This window comes from Ailuropoda melanoleuca, chromosome 9 (genome assembly GCF_002007445.2).
Source record: "Ailuropoda melanoleuca isolate Jingjing chromosome 9, ASM200744v2, whole genome shotgun sequence".
NCBI lineage: Eukaryota > Metazoa > Chordata > Mammalia > Carnivora > Ursidae > Ailuropoda > Ailuropoda melanoleuca.
The window spans coordinates 54,408,589-54,432,741 of NC_048226.1; the positions used below are offsets into that span (position 1 = coordinate 54,408,589).

Consider the following 24,153-nt stretch of genomic DNA (forward strand, 5'->3'; position numbering starts at 1 on the left):
AATAAAAAAAAAATAGAGTAACACATACAAATCTGTATCAGTCTTTATTACCTTTACGTCATGAGAGTGTATGGATATGTCACAATTAATTTTGATATTTCTTTATAATGGACATTTAGGCCATTTCCAATTTTTTTCACTATTATCACTAATGTTACAGACAGTATTCTTTTCTTGTTGTTGTTTAAAGATTTTATTTATTTATTTGACAGAGAGAGAGACAGCCAGAGAGAGAGGGAACACAAGCAGGCGGAGTGGGAAAGGAAGAAGCAGTCTCCCCATGGAGCAGTGAGCCCAATGAGACGTGGGGGGGCTCCATCCCAGGACCCTGGGATCATGACCTGAGCCGAAGGCAGACACTTAACGACTGAGCCACCCAGGCATCCATAGAGACAGTATTCTTATAAATATGTCTATTCAAGTGGTTTTTTTTTTCTTTGTGAAATGGACTCTCCTATAATCAACTATTTCGGTTTGTGCCTTTAAAATTTTTGTAGCTACTTCTAATTATTCTCCAAAAAATGCTGTGTTAATTTGCCCTATCATTAAGGTAAGGGATTGCCCATTCTCCCATATATTTAATAAGAAAGATACTATAATTTCTTCATATATTTTCTCAGCTTAACATAAATTATTTTTTAATTTGCATTTATATATGTGTAATGAGGTTAACAACTATTAATAAATTTACTGGTCATTTTTACTTCTACCCTGCATTTGTTATTCATATCCTTTGGCCATTTTAAAAATTTTTTAATTTTAAATTTTTATTTTCTTAAGAGAGAGAGTGTGCATGAGCATGCGGGTGGGCAGGGGCAGAAGGAGCAGGAGAGAGAGAATCTTAAGCAGGTTCCATGCCCAGCGCAAGCCTGAGGCAGGTCAGTCTCACAGCCCTGAGATCATGACCTGAGCCAAAGTCAAGAGTCATACACTTAACAGACTGAGCTACTCAAGCACCCCATCTTTGCCCATTTTTTTAACTGATTGTTTACAGTCTTCTGTTTCATTTACCTGTAGGAGATTTTAACGTAATGTGTGTGTGTGTGTGTGTGTGTGTGTCTATAGTTGTTGTTTTTAGGATGTCAGTTCTCCACATTTTTTAGATGATTGCTAATTTTATCAAACAGTGTTTCTACTTCTTGATTAAACATGTCCTTTTTTGCTTCTCTGTATTTTGAATTTTCTATTACAAATGTGAAATTTTCATAACCAAAAAAAGAAAACAAATATTTTGTTTACAAGTTACCAGTAGGAGTTTTGGGGAAGTGAAAAAATGAGTCAGAATGGTAAATTGTAAATGACCTTTTAGTGTCTTCCTTCTTCTCACATTCCATCTCTGGTGCTTGCACACTATACAGGGAAGTCAGGTGTATCACAAGACAGGCTAGTGTGAAAAAGAAGAAAAGAATATGATTCTTTAGTGTTTCTATTCCAATTGGTCAGTGCCTGTGTAATACCAATTGTCAAAAAATTCTACAGATCATTTCTTACTATAAACTTTATTTAATTTCTCTTGTTTTAAATTTAGAAATCAAAGTCTACTCAAGAGTATGTCTCTATTCCTCCTCCCCTCATGCTATGGTACTGATGATAACTAAAATTTACAATGCTTCCATAACTCACCAAATATGGTTATGTGCCCCATCTCATAACTGTGTGAGATAAGGAGGGTAGTAATTATTATTCACATTAATGAAGAACAAAACTGAGACAAAACTGAGATGTTTTTCAACTTGTCCAACATTATTCAGCTCGTCTATGTTGTACCCCCGCACCGGAACTCAGCTCCTCTGATGCTACCTACTTACCAGCGTTGCTTCTCTGTGTCAACACTGAATGATGTGCATTTCCCAAAACAATCCCTGCTCTTCCTCAACCTCCTGCATTTTATAATACAGTTCAGTCTTTTCTAACCCATCCCTTCCAGGGTTGCTACAGTTTGCAAATAAAAATACAGGTCACAAGTTAAATTTGAATTTCAGATAAACAATTTTTTAAGAACTGTAAGAATGTCCCAGGTATTGCATGGGGCATGCTCATGCTAAAATAATATTCACTGGTTCTCTGAAATGGAACTTTAACTGAAAGGACTATATTTTATGTGGCAACCCTATCTCTACTCCTATTTGTTCCCAGAATATGAGCCATTCTTTAACATGAATGGCATTTCTGATTTGGAATTTATCTTAAATTTCCCAAGCTAAACTAATCACTTTTTCTTGCAATTCATGATGATATTTGTCTTTACTTCTTTATTAAATCTACTTTATACCATAGTTTTATGGCTTCTTCTACCTTTTTAACTATGTTAAAAACCATGTTGACAACTATAGCTTATTCATCCTTAGAAAGTCCAAAAATATCTAACATCCTGCATATGGTAGGTGTTCAAAATACCTTCACTAAGCTGAGCTAGTATATAATAATCCATATCCACCTTTTCAACTTAACCTGCATATATATCCATGACAATATACACTACCAAGAAAAAAGAAACGTAATAGCACATTTTAAAAGAGTTGCTTTAAGGGGCACCTGGGTGCCTCAGTCGGTCAAGAGTCTGCCTTCGGCTCAAGTCATGAGCTCAGGGTCCTGGGATCAAGCCCCATGTCCAGCTCCCTGCTTAGCAGGGAGTCTGCTTCTCCCTTTCCCTCTGCCCCTCCCCCTGCTTATGCTCTCTCTCTCTCTCAAATGAATAAATTTTAAAAATCTTAAAAAAAATAAAAGAGTTGCCCGAAATAAGTTAAATTATAAAGATTTTTGGATATTTGGGATATCTTCATGTTCAGAACAATTTTCTCAAGCTGCTAAGTGGCCAAGGTCACATCTTACCTGACTTGTGTTTTAAGATCTTGACTAAAACTCAGCTTTTCTTTAGCTTTCAAATTCTTCAAAAACCTGACCATAATCAGGATGAGAGAGCTAGGTCAGATTTTTTTTTAATCTAACAATAATGCATTTTTATCTTAAAACAATATATTTTTTTCTAAACAAAAACTCATTAACTTTCTCTTACAATCAAAGTAATTTAATTTCCCAGATGCTGTCAGTGATATTGAAACAAATAATTGCCAGCTTTTAATATTTAGGTATTCTGTACCAGGTACTGTGTTAGGTACAAAAGAAGAAAGTTACATGGCATATGTCCTTAAGACTTTCACATTCGAATATGTGTACAATGGAATAATTTTAATACAAATAATTTAAAGGATAAATTTGAAAAGACATAAAAGAGGGATTATCCAAGTATGGGTCAATTTAAGACCTATTAATAACCTTTGAATTTTTAATGTAGACTAAAAATTTCATGTTTTATTTTGCATCCATTTTAAAATTTAGCTTAAAGAAGTAACGTATCCAAAAACTCAGCTAAAGAAATGTCCATCCAATCATTTACAAAATTCAAATATATATACATATAATTGAAGAGGTATTTAATGAGGTAATATAGCCATAAAATAGACTGCAAACAAAATGCTATTGTGGGAGTGTAATATAGTCACGAAAAAATGTTTTTAACAAATTGTTGGGTGAAAAAAATTATAAAACAGCATGGCAATAACCGTACACTTTGTTGTTTCTATATAAAATAGATGATCGCATAAGCATAGAAGTTAGAAAAAGCATTTCCTACCCTTCTAAGAAAATATTTTTCATTAATATTATATTTTATATAATATATTTTATTATATTTTATCTCTTTAATTTAGTTTTCCTGGTATATGTGTGTACCTAATTTTCTATCCACCTTATGTTTGTACATAAGTTAAAAGATATTAAATAAAAAGCTATGTCTAAGTAAAGGGTAGGTGATATTAATTAATTTGGATACATAGACACAGTACACAATCACAAATGATGTCACCAAGATTCCAGTTCTTTCCACAAATATCTACTCAATGTTAACAAATCAGGTTACCTCCATGTACAAAGAGCAATATGAGGACTGGCCACAAGCTTCTGACCCCCATAAAGTACGGATGGTCTTAAATGCATCTTGGAAGGAACCATCTGGGAATGGCATGTTTATGCTTGGTTTAAAAAAAAAAGAAGAAAAAGAAAAGAAAAGAAAAAAAGAAAAGAAAAGAAGAAAAGAAAAAAGAAAAGAAAAGAAAAAAAGAAAGAAAAGAAAAGAAAAAAGAAAAGAAAAGAAAAGAGAAAAGAAAAGAAAAAAGAAAAGGCAGCTTTCTCTTTCTGTTACTGTCTTTATATCAAACATGTAAACATATCAACTTACCACAGTAAAGGGTTTCTAGAAACAAAATATATTTTAATGAGGTGCAATCCTCTTTATTTTTCATTGTGTCTTCACAGAATAGATACAGAATAGGCGTAGCAAAAGAGCATTCCAGGACTCTCCTAAAAAATGTGTCAACCATGTTGTACACAGAACACCTCTATGGGTGAGATGATAGTTCAGCGAGGATGTTGATTCAGTCTGTAGCATTGACAGAGACTGCCAACAAGGGTGCCACTTGCCAACTGGCACTTATTACAGTGGCTTTTCCCCCTTATGATAATTGCTTATCAACTGGGAATTTCATTTATTCATTGGCACTATAAATTTAACTTCAGTTTATGAAGCAAGCTCTAATACCTCCAGAATTTTTGTCAATTTCATTTATTCATTGGCACTATAAATTTAACTTCAGTTTATGAAGCAAGCTCTAATACCTCCAGAATTTTTGTCAATAAAATCATCTGAGATTTTTCATTAGACTCGTGTTTGGAAACATGGCATTGTCGGCTGATTTTGTTCTTCTTCATTGCACTAATTGTTTATAAAAATTATACTCCATAAGCTTTTTGAGAAAACAAGCACTTTAATGAGCACACCATTTTAAAAAGTGAGGATAATTTCAGCAATGTAGAAGCCCAGGCACTAAGAATTTGCCTCAGACTATTTTAAATATATCATCCAGCAATCATTATTTAACTAAATTAGCCATAAGTACAATTTAGGAAGGTTATGATTGTATTTATGTTTACTCAAATGTGACAAGGACCTCCTAGGGATGGACAGGAAACTTGCTTCTCCATCCCCCCTCCTACACTGATCAATGTGCAATACACTGAGGAGTTCTGCTACCACACATACTGCCTGTAAGGGGAGGGATGGAAGAGGAAAAACAAACAAACAAACAAACAAACAAACAGCTTTGGCCCAGATCTTGGGCTAATAGGAAGCTAAATGCTGCTACCACTGTAATAAGAGTGAGAATGCAAAGAAAACTGGACTTTGGGGGCACAAGTTCAAAGGGCTTTCAAGCCTCATATTCTGCACAAGATAATAGCAACACAAGACTGAAGAAATCTGAAAACTGTGGTACACTGAAGATAACTTTGGCAATGACAAACTCAGTTAGCTCAAGCTCAGACTGATAGACACAGCACTGATCCTATCCCACTGATGGAAAGAAAAAAGAACAGGGTGTGTATTTCTATAAATGAAAATATTATTTACCTTAGCCTCTGCTATCCTTTTACTTCAGCATCCCATCAAAATTTAGAGACATTCACAAAAGCAAAGCCAATGATATAACCCATGGCCAGGAAAAGAAGAGAGCAAAACAAAATAAATAAAACAAATGACAAAAAAGAAGACCCAGAAACAACCCAAAATGTTGAAAATATTTGGTAAATACTTCAAGGTAACCATGATTCATATATTAAATCATGTAAGGTACAAGGTGAAAAACATGCAGGAATAAATGGGAAATTTGAACATAGAGATGGAAACATTGATAGGAAGTTAAAAAGAAATGTTAGAAATGAAAAACACTATATAAGAAATTAAGAATCCTTTTGATGGACCTATGGTACTTGACAGAGCTGAGGAAAGAATTGGTGAACTGAAAGAAAGGTCAATGGAAATTATCCAAAATGAAACAAAAAGAGAAAAAATAAAACAACAACGAAATAGAGCATTCAAGAGCTGATGGATAATAGAGGCAAACGTATAGGTAATTAATATGTTGTAGATTATATAACACCACAACGAATCAAGTTATCTTCACTAACATTTAAAAACCCAAATTTAAAAATCATCATCATCATTTTCAAGTGATACGTAACATTCACAAGATAGGTTATATTCTGGGCATGTAGTGAATCTCAATAAATTTAAAAAGATTGAAATCATTCAAAGTATGTTCTCTGAGCATACTGGCATTAAGAAATAAATTTTTAGAAACACGATAATATTCCAGAGAATACCCAGAAAAATCTGCAGTGTTTAGAAATTAAACACACTTCTCAAGAATCCATGATGAAATAAGAAATTACATAGGGAAAGACCATTCTAACTTCATGAATTAAAAAAAAGAGAGAGAGAGATAATATACAAGTCACCAATATTGGGAATGAGAGAGAAAATATCCTGCAGATTCTACAGACATTAAATGGATAATAGGGCTATTTTATGAACAATTTCGTGCCAATCAGTTCAACAAGTTAAGAAAAGAATCATGTTGGGGCACCTGGGTGGCTCAGTAGGTTAAGTGACTGACTCTTGATTTCTGCTTAGATCATGATCTCAGGGTCATGGTCTCAGCATTGTGAGATCAAGCCATATGTTGGGCTCTGCACTGGTGTGGAGCCTGCTTAAGATTCTCTCTCTCCCTCTCCCTCTGCCTCTCCCCGACTTGTGTTCTCTCTCTCTCTTTCTAAAAACAAAGGAAAAAAAAAGATAAAAGAACCATATTGCTTAGAAGACACAACATAAATTTATTCAAGAAAATATAAATACCCTGTATAACCCTGTATGTATCTTTTTAATTGAATTTATAGTAAAAAAAACATTTATTACAAACAAAACTTCACGGACAAAAGGATTCACTGGGAAATTCTACCAAACTTTTAAGTAAGAAATAATTCCAATTTTATACGATGTCTGAGAAATGGAAGAATAAAGACACGTTTCCATCTCATTTCATGAGTACAGCCTTGCACTGGTACCAAAAACACAGACCCTACAAGAAGAAAAGTCTAGACCATTTTTCTGCATGATCAACACAAAAATCCTTAAATAAATTATAGCAAATTATATCTAATTATATATACATATATATGACATATATCTGTATATATCTATATCTATATATATATGACAATACGAAAAAAAATAGGGAGAAATGCCCTTCATCAGTTTGTGAAAGTTCTAATCTATTACCAGTTTGCTTAGCATTTTTTTAATGTTTTTTTATGATATTATGTTAGTCACCATACAGTACATCCCTGGTTTTTGATGTAAAGTTCGATGATTCATTAGTTGCATATAACACCCAGTGCACCATGCAATACGTGCCCTCCTTACTACCCATCACCAGCCTATCCCATTCCCCCACCCCCCTCCCCTCTGAAGCCCTCAGTTTGTTTCTCAGAGTCCATAGCTTAGCATTCTTAACATAAATTGATATTAAATTTTGTCAAGTTTTTTTTTTTATCTTTTGAGATGGTTCTGACATTTTCAATTTTTAATGTTTTGATATGGTGACATGCATCACATAAATCTTGAATTTGAACCTTATATTCTTGATCAAAATATATTGTCCTTTTACTTTTTTTTTTTTTTACTCTAAGTTTCTGCATCAGAAACCTACTTTGTCTGCTGCATTCCCCTGGACCCCTCATTATCACCTCCATGGGACTTGGGAGGCAAGAACTAATGCAAATGTGATGCTCATGCTTCTGGCTGTGCAGTGAGTTATAAAGTCCTCTGTCTCTGTCCCAGAATGTCACATTTCCATCCAGGATTTGTGGGCCTGGGGCAGTCTAACTTGGCTACAATCTCAGATCCTTCACAGTTCTTCATATAGTTAGTTTCTTTGTTTTCAGTTTGTTTTAAATTTCACGTATTTTCTTTCTCCTTTTTGATTTAACTTTGTTTATATCTAAGTAAGATGTTGACATGTTTCTGTAGTCAGATCTGTAAAAAGGTACAAATCATACAATTCTTGCTTTCATTTCTGTCCCCATCCTTCCAACTTTTTCTTTCCTTCTATCAGTAAGCATTTTTATTATTTTTTGTTGATCCTTCCATTGATTTTAAAAAGAATATATAGAGATAAACATTGAGATGATAGATAGATGATAGATAGATAGATGATAGATAGATGATAGATAGATAGATAGATAGATAGATAGATAGATAGATAGATAAGAGAAAGACAAACAGTAGAGATAGACCAATGCCCATAAACAGACTTCCCCGGAAACCAGGAATTATTAACTGTACAGGACAATGTGGGATTGCAGAAACAAGAAGAGATTGGCTAGTAAGAAGAAGGGCTGAGATACAGATTTTGTTGGGAAGGTCATCTCCATAGCTCACTGAATAGCACTGAAGTCCCTGTGGTGTCATGATATTTGAACCTACTGGAAATTTGCCCTGGAGTTTCAAAGGCTTGCTTCATCTAAATCCTATTCAACTATCTCCTGGGTGTACTACCCCCTCTCAGAAAATGAATATACAACATATAAGGGGCAGCACAGTGGTATGGTAATGAACCAGATCTCTCAGAAAGAAAAAGAAAGAAAAAAAGAAAGAAAGGAAAAGAAAGGCCAGATTGTAGCATTTGCTCATTTCTGTGGTGTAAATACTCCTATCACAGAGAAAATTGTAAGCTACCAACATATCACTGAACGTGAAGTTCAATGTACAGTTGGATGTAGTGAACATAGGCAAGGATATAGGCAATTGCCTTCTCTGATGTTGTGCATACTGACTCCCACAAACCACTGAGTCAACATCCAGAAAATTACCTTATTTAGAAATTGCTTATGTCTTCCTATTTGCTTGAGAGAAAAGGTACCCACAACTTACACTTGGCCTTCTTTAACAATAGGTACTTGAAACAGTAGGCTGGATCCCTTGAAGGTCCCAAAGGGTTGGGAATATAGTATGTGTCTACTCCAGTCCAACCATGTCAATGGTGATGTATTAAATCTAAATGCCATGCCCAAAATAGCTATCAGGTCCTGATTTTTTCTCACATTATTGCTCATGACATTCCACAGAGCTTTATTTTTTCAATAGAATTGCTATCATGGCCTGGCTCTTTGGTTTTATCGTACTCCCACTACTTCCTCATTTCAAAATCTGCCAATACGTACTTTCCCCAAATCAGATCCTTCTTGGCTCTTTTTCTTAAACTTTACCTAGGCTTATGTTATCACGCAAAGACCTTGTTTTTTCTCTCTTTTCTGTCAGTACCGGCCTTTAGACCACAATTTATGCCTACTATTTACCACACACTTCCCTATTTACCTACTATTTTTTCCTGAGCAAAATGCCACGCTGCCTGTGTCAATAGCAGTGTATCATAAAACTATGACTAGAACATGACTATGTTGTTATGAAGGCAAACAGAATTATAGATATAATTATAAACATATTTAAAAATTCAGTGTACATATAAACATCATATAAATGATAGAATTTGTATTTATTGAGAGTATGTATATATAAATTCTATAGATGACTCTACATGACAGACTTTCCAAACAGTGAAATACTATAGAGATTTTAATTACAATTGCTAAAATTATTTATTAACCTAATAACACATAGCAAAAGGATGGTGCTTTTTACCATTTCTGTAAGAACTCTAGCATATAAAAAATGATAATGCAGAATGCCTGGGTGGTCAGTCAGTTGAGCATCCAATTCTTCATTTTGGCTCAGGACATGATCTCAGAGTCATGAGATCAAGCCCCATGTGAGGCTCCCCACTCAGCGGGGAGTCTGCTTGAGATTCTCTCTCTCCATCACCCTCTGCCCCTCCCCACCACACTCTTTTTCTCTCTCTCAATCTAAAGTAAATAAGTAAGTCTTAAAAAAATTATAATGCTTACAAAATGACTGATACTTTTTTACTGAGGATCAATACACAAAAATGTAAAAACAAAAACAATTTTTCCCAACATGAAGCTCAGTGAAGTTTCAAATGCTAAATTAAAATAAAAGAGCAAAACTCGATGCTTTTTGAATATGACACTACTCAAATAAAACACTAGATTACACACTAAAATATTAATAGTGGTTTTTCTCTAAGTTATAGGATTGCAAATGACTTTTTTCTTTTCATATGTTTTTCTTACTTTCCCCAAGTGAGCATGTATTTTACTCTTACGATAAGATGAAAATACAAAATGATGTCCAAAAATTACATTTTGAAAGGAATATAATGAAGTCAATTTAGTTATTTCTTTTAAGCACAATTAAAGTAGTTGAAAGAATCATTGGTACATTATTTTTTAAATGAAGATAAAAGACTTCTTTCATTGAGTGACAGGGCTGAGTTAGCCATTAAAAACTCTACAAAGAAATATCAAAAAATAGCGAAGTTTGGATATAAAACATCTTGAAGTTAAAGGAAACTACAGAAAGCTATTTAATAATTAGCAAATTTTGAAGGGCAAAAGAAAAGGTGAGTCAGTGAAATGTTCAAGCTACTCTTCTAAAGAACTGGTTTTTGGGGCACCTGCTGGCTCAGTGGGCAGAGCGTGCAACTCGATCTCGGTTGTAGATTCGAGACCCATGCTGGGTATAGAGATTGCTTAAAAATAAAAAAGTCTTTAAAAAAAGAAATGATTTTCACAATCTATTAAGTTGTGGACCTCTTCCTTCAAAGGAATTATACCTGATGACCAAAAATGCCAAACAGGCCAAAGGTGAGCTGCAATTTTGGAAATAAGAATGGGGCGACCCTCGCCGGCTGCCCCTTCCATGATACCTCTGGGGCACAGACTAAAACTCACTTTTCTGAAGTATCAAAAGAGCAATAAAATTAGAACTGAGAATATTAGTATCAAGCAGGCCCTAGTGTATACAAGTATTATTTAGTTGAAGCGGTATTAAAGTATTCCAACTCCTTGAGATAAGCCTGTGAACAATGACAGAAAAGAAAGGAAAAAAATAAAAAGTAAAGTATCCAGAGCCCAAAGCTTACCCTGGCTAAAGGGCAGAGATTTATGCTGGCAGCAGTTAATGAAAAAACTAACAATGCTGTGTCGCAAGAAAGCAAAAAAGAATACATTTCGTAATCGCTACCTTATAGGAAAAAACCTCAGATTTTGAATACACAATCGTGTAACACAACTGTGGTGTGCGTAAGGCACACGTAGAGCAATATAAGGTTTATAAGTCTTTAAAGATCAGTTTATTTATTGAAAATTGCAGTATGTACATAATATACAATATGAAAACATCCTCAGGCAGTTGTACCAAAAGACCAAAATTAAGCATGATATTTCTATAGAATACTGGATTGAAGAGGAACCAAACCAATTCCAAATAATATATGCAAAGCGGAACATGCTGCAGAGGGTTGTAATTAGTATGATGAAAGGGTAGGATTGGCAGGAGGATTTACAAAACTTCATTTTCTTCCTTTGCCCATTCCAACCCTTTCTGTGGGACAGGTTCTGCCCCTGCCCCTGGATGGGATCCAGTGCAAACCCAATTGCTTTTCCACTCATTCTCAGGTAATAAAAAAGGCCTCCAGGTTCAATGATTGGTATACCCAGTCCTGTATAACAAAAATAAACTGCAGCTTTCATTTAAAGGTAAATCTCCAGTTGAGGTTCAATATCCTCTATCTCCAGGCCTTTGCTTTAAAAGGAAAGAAAAAGTCAGCTAAGGAAAGTTAAGGAAAAGGAAGGAGTGGGGAGGGGAGGAGAAGAGAGGAAAATCTCCCAACTTCATTTAGACATCAAAGTCCCGCCCCGTTGGAACAGCTTCAGGCTAGCAGGTCGGAAGCTGGGCTTCCCTAGCTTCATTTCTCCCTTCTGGTAGCTACCTCCCCACTTCTGCTCTTCAGGCTTCCTCTGACCTCCCCAAGGCTGAAGAGGAGGAGGGAAGGAACAGATGAAAGGGAGGGAGACATGAAGTTACGCTTGACCAGTGCCAGTCAAATCTGGTTTTCATTTCCCATGACCTGACCAGATGTTTAAAGCAGACTCTTTGTTCTCTCAGTAGCTTTCCTTTCTGGGGGCTGCTGACTGCAGCTGCCGTGAGAAAGGGCAACCTCCTCTTTGGGTTGCTCGTTAAAATTCCCTGTCAGGGTCTGCATCTGTCCCTCACTTGACCAGGACACTGTTCCACATCTGGTTCCAAGGAGTCACACACTTTGGATGCACAAGTGCAAGCAAGCTAATTCCCACAGAGCCTATTCTGTGCTGTGGTGGCTCTGCTGCCACTCTTACCTTGAGTTCTGTTTGGTATAAGAGCAATTCAGACTTTTGTCTACTATGCTTCCCAAACCCCAAGAGACACTGGTTAACTCTCACACCGAGAGTGATTAGTAAGCAAAGTATTCATCTCCATGGGCGTGGGCCGGAGGGGGTCATGTCACAGCGTTGCAATAGCTTGTCTAAAGAAGAGTTTTTCCTGACCCCAGACCACTTAAACATCAATCCTTTCCCACCTCACGTGGGCTAGTGTCCACAAAACCAGTCTTCATACATCCCCTTCGCCAGTCCCGCCACCTTATTTAGAAGGTGGCGGTACTTATCACCAGCAGATTTCTACTTGCCTTTTCAAGCTTCAACAAGACTAAGACCAAAATAGTGCCATTTTAACACCCTAAAATATTAATTAATGGGGCAGAGATGATTTTTGCCCTGTGCAAATGAAATATAATTCTCTTAGGGAGGCCAAAAGTATCATATCTGGTGATGATGAAAATATGATTATAATAATAGAGAAATCTGTAAGTTGGATGGGTCTCTTCATAATATCTAGGAATGGCTATATTCATATGTATATGATCCTGGTAAAATAATAAATCAACTCTTATCAACATACTTAATTTTAATAAACAAGCCAATACAATAAAGAGTAAAGGGCAAAAATAAATTGAGTAATTGTCTCTCTGAAGCTAAATTATAATATTTTCCATCACACTTCACACACGCACACACACACACACACACACTGCACTGACTGAACTGACGGTTGTTTCTTGTGATTTGGAAACGGTTAAGAGTGTATAAAGATTCTAAGTATTTCTTAAGGCTTGCATACTGACTCTGGCACTTAGGATACCAAGCAAAAGCCAAGTACAACAAAACAAAGCACAATGTATGTATAGAAACCAAAGAGAGGTGGATAATTGAAACAATTATCTTGAGCATTCATGCCTAATTTGCTGAAATAATCCCTGAAATATCCAGATAACAACAATCACAGACTGTGAGTAGAAAGCTTCTGGAGAGCAGAGCCATCTCAAACCAGTGCTTCACTGTTTGGCAGTGAAATGTTCTTTTTTTTTTTTTTTTTAATTTTCTGTTTAACATATGGTTACAGAAGGCAAGTCTCTTCTTCCAGGAAGAAACACTAACGAGCATTGTGCTAAAAGACCTGAAATCTGATGGGAAGATCTGAAGACACAAGGCAATCTTACCCTGATTTACCACTTGATAATAAAAAATACATTTGAAATTTTCTGAAATTTTGCCTTCAAGTATTGATTCCTGTACTGTTTATTCCTCTCTCTCTCTCTCTACGTCCTTTCCTTCGCTTACTAGTAAGTTGATCTAAGTGTCTAAGAATGTCAGAGCACATTTTTAATAAACTTTTACATTAGTTTCAGATTCCCAAAAGAGCTGGAAGCTCCTTTATACCTCTCACCAAATTTCCCCTATGGTTAACATCTGACACTACCAAGGTACGTTGGAAAAAAAGAAGAAACTAGCATTGGCATATTACTACTAACCCAGCTAAGATTTCACTAGCTTTTCCACAAATCTTGTTCTGTCCCAGGATGGCATCCAGGGCACCACAAGATGTTCTGTAGTCCTATTTCTTCAGTCTCCTCTGGTCTGTCATGATTCCTCAGATTTTCCTTGTTTTCCCTGAACTTGACCATTTCTTGAATACCAGTGAGGTATTTTGTACAATGTCTGTCAATTTGCATTTGTCTGATGTTTCTCTCAAGGTGAGACTAAGATGAAAGACTTTTAGGAAGAACTGCATAGAGGTGAAGTGCCCTTCTCACAGTACATATTACCAACATGACTTATCACCGACAATATTCACCTTGGTCACCTGGCCAAGGACATGCTTGCCAGGTTTCTCCACTGTAAATGTAGTTCCCACTTTCCCTGAAAGTAGTCATGAAGTGCAGCTAACACTCAGCAGGAAAGGGGAAAGTCAAAATACATTTTAAAGTGCATAATTTTCCTTAATTCCAAAGTAATTTTGAGTCTGATTCTTTCACTGGATACAAAATCCATGTTTAGCAGTAACATATTTTGGGAGGAAAACAGCAATTCCATGCAGATTTTTCTATCATTCCAACCCAGACATTTTTGCCTTCTTTATTGATTTATTGGGTATGTACCACATGGCAATCACTCTTCTGGACATTCAAGTCTTAAGAAAAATTGCTGACCTTTCTAGGTCATATTGGAGCATATTCTTTAACAGACACACCCCAGGATTATTTAATTATCTAGGTAAACATGCCTTTGTTTGACTTACTACTTGTTATTGACTATAGTTCAGATGCTATGAAATTATGTGGTACTTGCAGATTTTTGTTTAGCAGAGATAGAAATAATTTTTTTACTGATAGAAATGTATCCCTAACTTTATTATTATATTGTCCTAAAATACATTAACCAGTTATATTTCTAAGCTATGAATATCATTCCTCCTTCAGTGCCTAATACACTCAGTTTCTCAAATGTTTTACTGCTCTTACCATCCTGATGGTCCTTTCATTAATGATTTGAATAAAACTTTAACACATTATTTATTCAGTATTATATGAGAGTCCCTATACTTTGACATGGGAATACATTTGTGAACAAAACAGTCAAAAAAATCTTGTGCTCATATAAACTACACGATGGTGGGACAAACACAATACAAACATAAGTAAGATATGTTGTGCTAGAAATTGATAATCACTACATAGGAAACAAAGTAAGAGAATGGGAGAAGGAATGCAGGAATGGAAACTGATTTTTAAATAGAGCGGTTAGTCAAGGCCTCACTGTGAAAGTAATATCTGAACAAATATGAGAGCACAAGTCATGGGAATTTCTAAGGCAAGAGCTTTTCCAGGAAGGAAGCAGCATGTTCAAAGTTCCTGCAGTGGGAACACTCCCAGCATGATAAAGACAAGCTGGGAGACCAGAAATATATTGGGGAGAGGATAAGGGTGGTAGGTAGACTTTAGATTTTTACTATGATTGAGATAGAAAATTACTGGCAGTTTCTGAGCATTCACTGACATCATCTGATTTCTTTTTGAGAGCATCATTCTAGTTGCTTTGTTAAGAATGGATTGTGAGGTCAAAGGACAGGAGGGAAACCAGGGAGGAAGTGATTGCAATAGTACAAGAGAGAGATGGCAGGCTCTGGCCCAGTGTGGTAGGAATGGCGGAGGTGAAAAGTGTATTTGTCTTAATTATATTTCATCACATGTAAAGAAATAATACGTCATCTGCCAAAGGGATTAACCAGACTAGCCACGGGGACAAAAAAATACCAGATCCAAGGTGACAGAAAATCTGTATTATGTCAATAACGTAGGGAGTAGAAGACAAACTGACCAACTGAGAAGAGAAAACCATTTCTTCCCCCTTTGCAAGATTTCCCTCACTGTGAAGAAAGACTTTTATGCTACCCTGAGAGACACTTTTTTTTAAGTTTTATTCTTGGATTATGATACATGTATGATACATGCTTTTTATAGAGCAATGGAAAAATACAAAACAATATGTACAGCTTTTTTAAACAATTAACATCTGAAAGAGTTTCTCATCCAAGTATAATTCAAGCAACAAAAGCTGCCATGTACTATGACTTAGGCTAGTAACGTTAGCACCTAGGACAGTGTATTTGGGTTTTTTGGTTTTTCAGTTTTTAAGTCATTGAAACCTTTGTGCAAATACTACTAGGAAGAAAATATATAAAACAGTTAAAGGCAAAACTTCTTTACTTGAAGCTGGGATATGGGAAGAGGAACCCAAAATGTTTAGACACCAATCTTGAATCAGTCACCTGGAACATCCAGGGCTCAGGAGAGTATGATGGCTTTGCTAACCAGCGTTGCTTCATCAAACCCAGATCAAAAGGAAAGATATATGTTTGGTTATGCATTTTTCACAATAGATAATAGAGCAATAGAAAAAAGGTCACAAGCAAATAATAATAATAATAATAATAATAATAATAATAATAAAGTCAGGGACACTCCTGAACTTGTCATTTTTCTATTTAGCATTCTGAATAAATTCACTTGGTCTAAGAGCTTTAGGAAAGGACACCCAGTAAAAGCAAAACTTGGACTTGGAGTTAAGAAACCAATCAAGTAGGTCAGTCCAAACACATTGCAGATTATCTCTCTAGTTCTCAATGATCTCATCTGTTAAATTAAGTGGCAGGATAAGAATAAGCTACTTAACAAAAGTATTTCAACCACTTCCCCAAGAAGGTGTTGACCTTTTCAATCAGGTTTTTTAAATAAAAATAAAATGTTAGGGGAAAAAAAAAACATGATTTACTTAGTATATGGTATTAGGCCTCTATTCTGTTGTCTACCTCCAAATGCACAAAGCAGTATTAGATTAATGTGCATATTTCATTCATGAATGAGAAGCTAAGAGAGAGAGGAAATTGAACTATTTTGAATGTCCATTAAATATCTAGCATTAATCTTATCAGATTGGGATCAATCAACATCGTTTTGTTTGGCTATATTTTAAAGACAAATATAATTACAAGTTTGAAGAAGATTTGGGGTCACATGCTTATTTTAACTTGAGAATACAAACCACAAACATTGACGATAAAAATGCACCCAGGAATCCACCATCATTCACAATGTATGTAGGCAGTGGATTGATTTAAATAAAACTGGGTCACCTCATGACCAGGTTCAGAAATTTGCTACAACTACAAAGAAGATAAGACCAACTCCAGATAACCTTGGCAAGGACTCTAGAGCTTTCTTATATGCCTTTTTAGTCATCTTTTCTTATCAATAAGGCTTCATTCCACTAAATTTTCTCCTCCCTTCCTCTTCAAGCCATAAAACTGCCATTGGCCCTATTACTCTCTTCTTATTTTAACTTATGGGGTCCCCAGCCTCCCCACACATATTCAGAGTAGATATATGCACTTTCTTGAGGAGCCTTATCTTCTCATTCATTCAGCATCTCCTATGAACATCCCTATGTACCAGTTTGCAAAATGAAATTTAAAAAAATTTTAAAAGACCATTCTAGGGACTCAGCTTTAATAGACAGTGGGGTTATTACAATTTAAATTTTAATGTTTTGTCTCTGTCACCTATATTCAACAAAAATAAAATCATGTAGCATATTTTGTAACCTACCTTTCCAGTTATAATTATGTGATTTCCCCCATATTATTAAATACTTTCAACAATATTAGAATGGCTGTCTATTGTTTGCCTTTAATTTTGTCTGCAATTTTTTTTATATTTAAAGGTTCCTTTGTATTCATCCTTTTAGTTAAATTTTTTATAGCATACATGATTTCTAAGGAGAAATTCCTAGAAAATAAATTTTGGGGTCAAAACACATGAACACTTTTAAAGTTGTTAATATGTTTTATCAACATTCCTTCTGAGAATTTTTTTGATTTGGATTGTATTGCTTACTAAAATGTTTTCACTTCTTTTATTTCTCGGATCTTATTTATCCAAATCATTAGCTCAATGGACTGGCATAGTCCATCTTATAGTTTACATCAAGCTTTATGCAGAGAGTTCTCTACCTAGACTATAGGTGATAATCCTGCACTTTCCACTTTATTGATACTTAATACAAAAGTGTCTGAATGAGTTTGATTTGGCAGTTTACATGGTTTCATTATGGAAAACATCCATGCTCTTCAGGATTTCTCACTGCCTTCTTTATATTCTTCTCTCTCTCTCTCTCTCTCTCTTTTATTTTTTTTCTGGAATTGCTTCAAACTATTTCAGAGTGCACGGTAGGCACTATGATTTGGAGAGTTAGTATTTCTGCTTTCAACAACTGGACAGTAACCATTAAGGTCTAGGTCACACAATTATTGAAAATTTTGCCAAAGCAGAAATTTGAATGGTGGCACTATCAGTTTGGGTTCAGAGTGATTCATTTAGTTAATGTTATCTGCATCTCTCTGCACATTTTATTTACTGGCAGACTCTTCTCTGGTATCTCTAGGGAAGTACTAATTCTTTTTTACTGTGAAAAATAGGGCCCAGAAAAAAAAATTAACCTATTAAAGTTGGAGCAGAAACAACAGACAAAACGATGAAATTTTATTTATCTTTTTAAAAGATATTTATTTATTTATTTATCAGAGGGAGAGAGAGAGCACAAGAAGGGGCAGTGGCAGTCAGAGGGAGAAGCAGGCTCCTTGCTCACCGGGGGCTCCACGTGGGGCTCCATGCAGGGCTCCATCCCAGCATCCTGGGATCATGACCTGTGCTGAAGGCAGACGCTTAACCTACCGAGCCACCCAGGCGTCCCAACAGTGGAATTTTAAAAGGGTATGGATATTGTTGAGAAAAATAGAAGTCTTCATTAAATAAAGTGGCAGAAACTCTAATTTGGTTGTGGATCTTATCTGAGCTATTTTTATATCTATTTCATGCCGAGTACAGTAACCAGGGCAATTCTTGCTACCTTCCTGCAAGGGCCTTGACAATATAGTGCATCGATATAGAGGTAAAAACTGAGAAAATTAAAAAATTACTAACCTATGTTTTAAGGATATTTGCAACACACACCCACCTCTTAAAGGACATGCAATTCAGGCTAAACCCAGGAAACTGCACAAACATTGCCATTGTACAAAATATTGCCATGATTAAAAGTTGAGGCTGAGAATTTGAAGAAAAATTGAAGAGGGGAAGCAGCTTCAGACAAATGTGTGCCTTCTAAGGCTTAACCTCCCAAGTCAAACAACTTCTCAGAAGGGAATGTCCATGGGCCAGATAAAAAAAAACCAGTCAATGAAGACAAGCCTGTTTGTATTGGAAGAAAGTGCCTTCCTGACCAGGCAGGCATTTAATCCATGCGCCGCTCCGCAGTGATCATCATTCATCACCACTGATTCACTTTGCTGACTCAGAGAAGTTCAGAGTTAGGTTACTACAGTAATAATGCAATGTACTGAGGAGTTTATTTTAATGGAAGAATTAATTTTAACAGCTTTATAAATTACTTTAGTTCTGTATTTATAGAACCATTAAGGTTATGAAGGGGTCAGTCGTATTTTCAGTTATACTTTACAGCATTTATAAAGGAAATTATATGTTACGTTGTTATGAGTGAATGTTAACAGATTCCAAAAGCTCTTAGGGTGTAGCACTCAAGAATCTATTCTACTCTGAAACACAAGTTATGAGCTCCTCCTCAACCTCAACTCCATCGACTGGTTTATTTTAACATTCAACTGAATAATTCTCCCCAACACCTACTTTCTCATGGGAATCAACACATTCTTAAAACCCTAAACATTTTACAAAAGTAAAATGTTGATTAACCAAAGGTAAAGCAAGCTTCTTTGTAAGCACCTTTACTATATTTCTTTTTCATACATCGTGTCCACTGGATTTACGCACAGGCTGTGACCAGGCAGAGAAGATATGAATTACAGAAGCAAAGCTAGAAAAAAAAAAAAAAACCCTAAACAATTCCTAGGTCCAACATGTAGAGGTTAAGAATTATATTTGAAAGTATAGAAAGGTAAACTTGCTTATCCAAGAAGGTATAAAACTTTATATGATGGCATCTTAAACTCATGTTTGAAATTGAGGTATTTTCTTAAGAATAATTACCTCTAAGACTACGGATTCTGGAAAAATCATAAAGATGCTGTCAAACATATTTCAGTAAGCACCAAATGAACCTCACTTGCAACCATAAATCATTAATCTTTAATCACCAGCCAATTTCTCAATAAGCTCATTGGCATGGAAATTCTAAGATACTCAAAGGATAGTTCTAGCCGATCTGGCATGCATGGTTGGCTTGTGTGTTTAATTACTGTTTATGCATCGGCAGGATCCAGGCTTTTGTATGTAATAAATAGAATGCTGTCATAGTGTCCAGATGGTTTTAGATGCAAGGCCCAGGGAGCATGTTTGGAGATTATAGGACTGATTTACTCTCTGTTTGCACCAGTTCAATTGTAAAAATCATGCTAATAGTAGGCATATCAAGAATTCAGCACTATAGAAATAAATGTAGTGCTTTATTGGTTAATTTGAGAGACATTTAAATTTGACTTTTCCATTATCATGAGAAAATTGAAGGAAGTTTTAAAGCAAAATTAATATCTTTGTTTAATATGATGTCTTTTATTTTTGAAGGGGATACAGAATACCTACCTAGGGTCCAATCACTACCCCATAAAATGGGCTTTTAAAATAAATTAATATATAAATAGATGTTTTCTAATAACACCCCAAAACAATCCTTTCACAGGTTAAAAAATCCTCACGAGTCATGGTAGAGTTCTTAGGAGTAAGTTGTGAGAGTAAGAAAAGTATATGCAATGTGTCTTACTTTCTCCCACTCTTTTGACTTATTTTCACATCTTATTTTTCAATGATAGTGACTATGAAGTAAAAGTGAATTAGACAGAATATTTATCTATTGATGATTATTTATTTTCCTCATATGAATTATTTTTGTGTTTGGAAACTTAGAGCCAAACTGTTAAATTCATATTTGGTTGAAATATTAGGAAATGTTGAACATATGGATAATTTAAAAATCCTTCAATATCATTCTACTTGGTTTGAATCATGATGAGCTTTGCAGTCACTTTAATGAAAGGGAGGGGGAAAAGAAATTTTAAAAATTGTAAATGATTGGGTTGAGGACTAAAGTTAGAATAAACTTAAAAAAAAAAAAAGAAGTCAGCCTGTCTACAATTTCAAAATCTAGGAAGGGGGGCGCCTGGGTGGCTCAGTTGTTAAGCATCTGCCTTATGCCCAGGGCCTGATCCCAGGGTCCTGGGATGAGCCCCGCATCCTGCTCCGCTATGAGCCTGCTTCTTCCTCTCCCACTTCCCCTGCTTGTGTTCCTTCTCTTTCTGGCTGTCTCTCTCTCTGTCAAATAAATAAATAAATAAAATCTTAAAAAAAAAAATCTAGGAGAACATTTCTGTACAGGAGTCTGGAACTGAGCATGCATAGGTGTTTGCTGTATAAACATTTACAAGAAAGAAAATTGTCCTAAAACTGGTCTTCGATAGAAATTGTGAGTTGATATGATCTATTATCCCTTCTGGAAAATCATTAGAATTCCTTTTTTTTTTTTAAGATTTTATTTATTTATTTGACAGAGACAGCCAGCCAGCGAGAGAGAGAACATAAGCAGGGGGAGTGGGAGAGGAAGAAGCAGGCTTCTAGCGGAGGAGCCTGATGTGGGGCTTGATCTCAGAACGTTGGGATCACGCCCTGAGCCGAAGGCAGACGCTTAACGACTGCGCCACCCAGGTGCCCCGAGAATTCCTGAAAAAATGGCATGAACAATTTTATAAGAGATGACAATGCTTTCAGAGTCACTATGGAAAACCTACCCACTTGAAAGGAGCCTAACCAGTCTTACAAAGAGACGGTGATCTTTAACCAATACACATTTTGAGGGAGGAAAATACAGTTTAATAATGACTGTCTAGGTGGTCTAATTTTCTTATAAAATGTCTTTACCAAGGGAGAAGCTTATAATTTGACAGGTTTGAAATGCAAGTTTCACAGGTGCTCTTAACTGTTCGGGAAATTGCATTAACACCCTACTAGTATATCTAACATAAGGACCAACCATGGATCAACAAACAGAGAAGGAACATGTCTGCGTAAGAAACAACAAAAATGAAACAGTGAAGCAGACCCACGCACATTCAACCACTTGACATATGACAAAGGCAACCCTGAATTATATGGGCTAAAGCACGCTGTTTTTATTAACGATGCTGAATCAATTGTACACCAATATGGAAAACAAAAAATCTTAATCCCTGCCCCACATCACGCCTAAAAGTCAATTCCCTATAACCAACAGTTCCACTTCTGGGCATAGACTCATCATAAATGAGTTAGTATGTTTACTAAAATTATGAAAAAGAATGAACATTCTTTTCATTCTTTGTTATGACCCCAAATAATAAACAACTCCAAGTCTATAACAGAAGAAAAGACAAATTTAACAAACGCATATAATGATTATGATACAGCAACAAAAACGAATAACTTCCAAATACAACATATTCAAATGAATTTGGCAAATGTAATGTTAAGCGTAGTTAGTCAATAAAGAGTACCTACTGGATGATTCAAGTGTATGAAATTCCAAACCAAGCAAAACTAATCTATTATGCTCTAGTGGGCTGGTAGTGACTGAAAGGGAACACAGGAATGGTTTTGGGGGTGCTGATAACATTCTGAGAATTCATTTAGATGCGGGGTACAGGTGTGTTCGTGCTGTGGTGCTTCATTGACTTTGTGTGTGTAAAATACATATGCATGTGTATAAATTATATATGATCTCTATGTAAGTCATATATATATGACTTCCTTCACATACGACTTACTTCAATAAAAAGTTTACTTTATAATGAGTGAACATTCCTGATGATTTATATCTATATATCAGGATTTTGTGAATCTTAAATTAATCCCTACCATCCATGCATTTGTGCTGCCTACCTCTGAAACTTAATTTTGCCCAACCCTAAGTCCCAACTCTCTCCCACTTCTTATTCCCACAGAATCCCTATCATTCAGCCTCTCTGCTTTGTATAGCCCATTGTCTCCTCTGCAACTCAAAATTGGGACTTTGCTTTGGCTAAGAGAATTGCCTCACATTTTGTATCATAAAATAACTAAACATCTTCTCTAATATCATATATAACTGAGACTATATTCTGAACTTATATCTAACATAGGACTTTTTATGAGACCATCAATGTCTAACCAAAGGCACATCAACCATTTTATTGACAGCATAGCTCTTATTTGGAGGCAGCAAGAAAGTCCTTTTAGACCCAAACACACAACCACTCAATGTCCTGGAAAGATGAAAAGAAGACGGGATCAAAGTGAAGGGGGAGAGAACCATATCTCTTAGTGCAGAGTGAGCTTCTGATTAAAGTAAATAAAGGAAGCTGAAAACCTTGTTAATTCCTACACAAAAGCAAGAGAATGCCTTCATTGGTTAGTGTGAGGTGAAATGCCAAAATAGAACATGTCAATGAAAGAACAAACCAGATTCCTGATCCCCATATAAATAATTCCTATAAATGCTTTAGTATATGGTATTATCCACACTTCATTCTCCTCTGCTAGTATTTTTAATAAGAGAGGATATGATGTAACCTCCTGGAAACTTTATTTGAGAGCAAACACTTCTGTTAGCATAGAATATAAGTAATTTATTCCTGGAGAAATTTGGAAAGAATTGCACATCTAAAATTTTAAGTAATTTTTTTTAGCTTTGGCCATATTATTGTTTTGAATTTTTGAAATTCATAAATATCAAGCTGGTGCATTCTGTGAGCTACATCGAATGCTATTCATGGATATTTGCTGAGTAAAGCAAGCATAAAAATAGCCTGGGAATGTTCCAGCAGATTGGGTACTTCCATCTATATCTGGGTGCCTGGCTAGGCATAACTTCTGGAAAGGTGCCAATTAAAAGTTCCCTGATGCTTGTTTATCTACCTGGATATCTGGAGATTACATAGATACTGTCACCTTTCAGCATATTTTCTATGTACTGTGAAGAAATGTTTGAAGAATCATCTTAGTTATGATAATGCAAGGCAAGTATGCACCTATTGTTCTGAGGAAATAATGTAATAGCACCAGTTATCTGTCCTCAGTGAATTTCACTCCCAATAATCCTGTGAGATACATTTCTGGAGAAGAAGGAAACGTTTTGCATGGACTCCTGGGAGGAAAAAGATAAGACGCCTCACTTTTCCCTTTGAAGTTCAAAGATTTTAGAACCCCTATGAAATGACTCTGATTATTCCCAGTCAAGAGGGCACAAGGACCCAATGGAGAACTCCTTATCATGGTAGATTCATATTGGAAAAACTATTTAGTAGTATCTCCTAAAGCTGGATATGCACTCACCTCATGAGTTAGCAATTCCATTCCTACTTTACATTCG

At 35.6% G+C, this 24,153-nt stretch overlaps 1 pseudogene; it reads left to right on the forward strand.

The window, feature by feature from the left end:
• The first annotated feature begins 10,646 nt into the window (after positions 1-10,646).
• The window catches only part of LOC100476706, a 20,473-nt pseudogene continuing 6,966 nt past the window's right edge, over positions 10,647-24,153 (forward strand).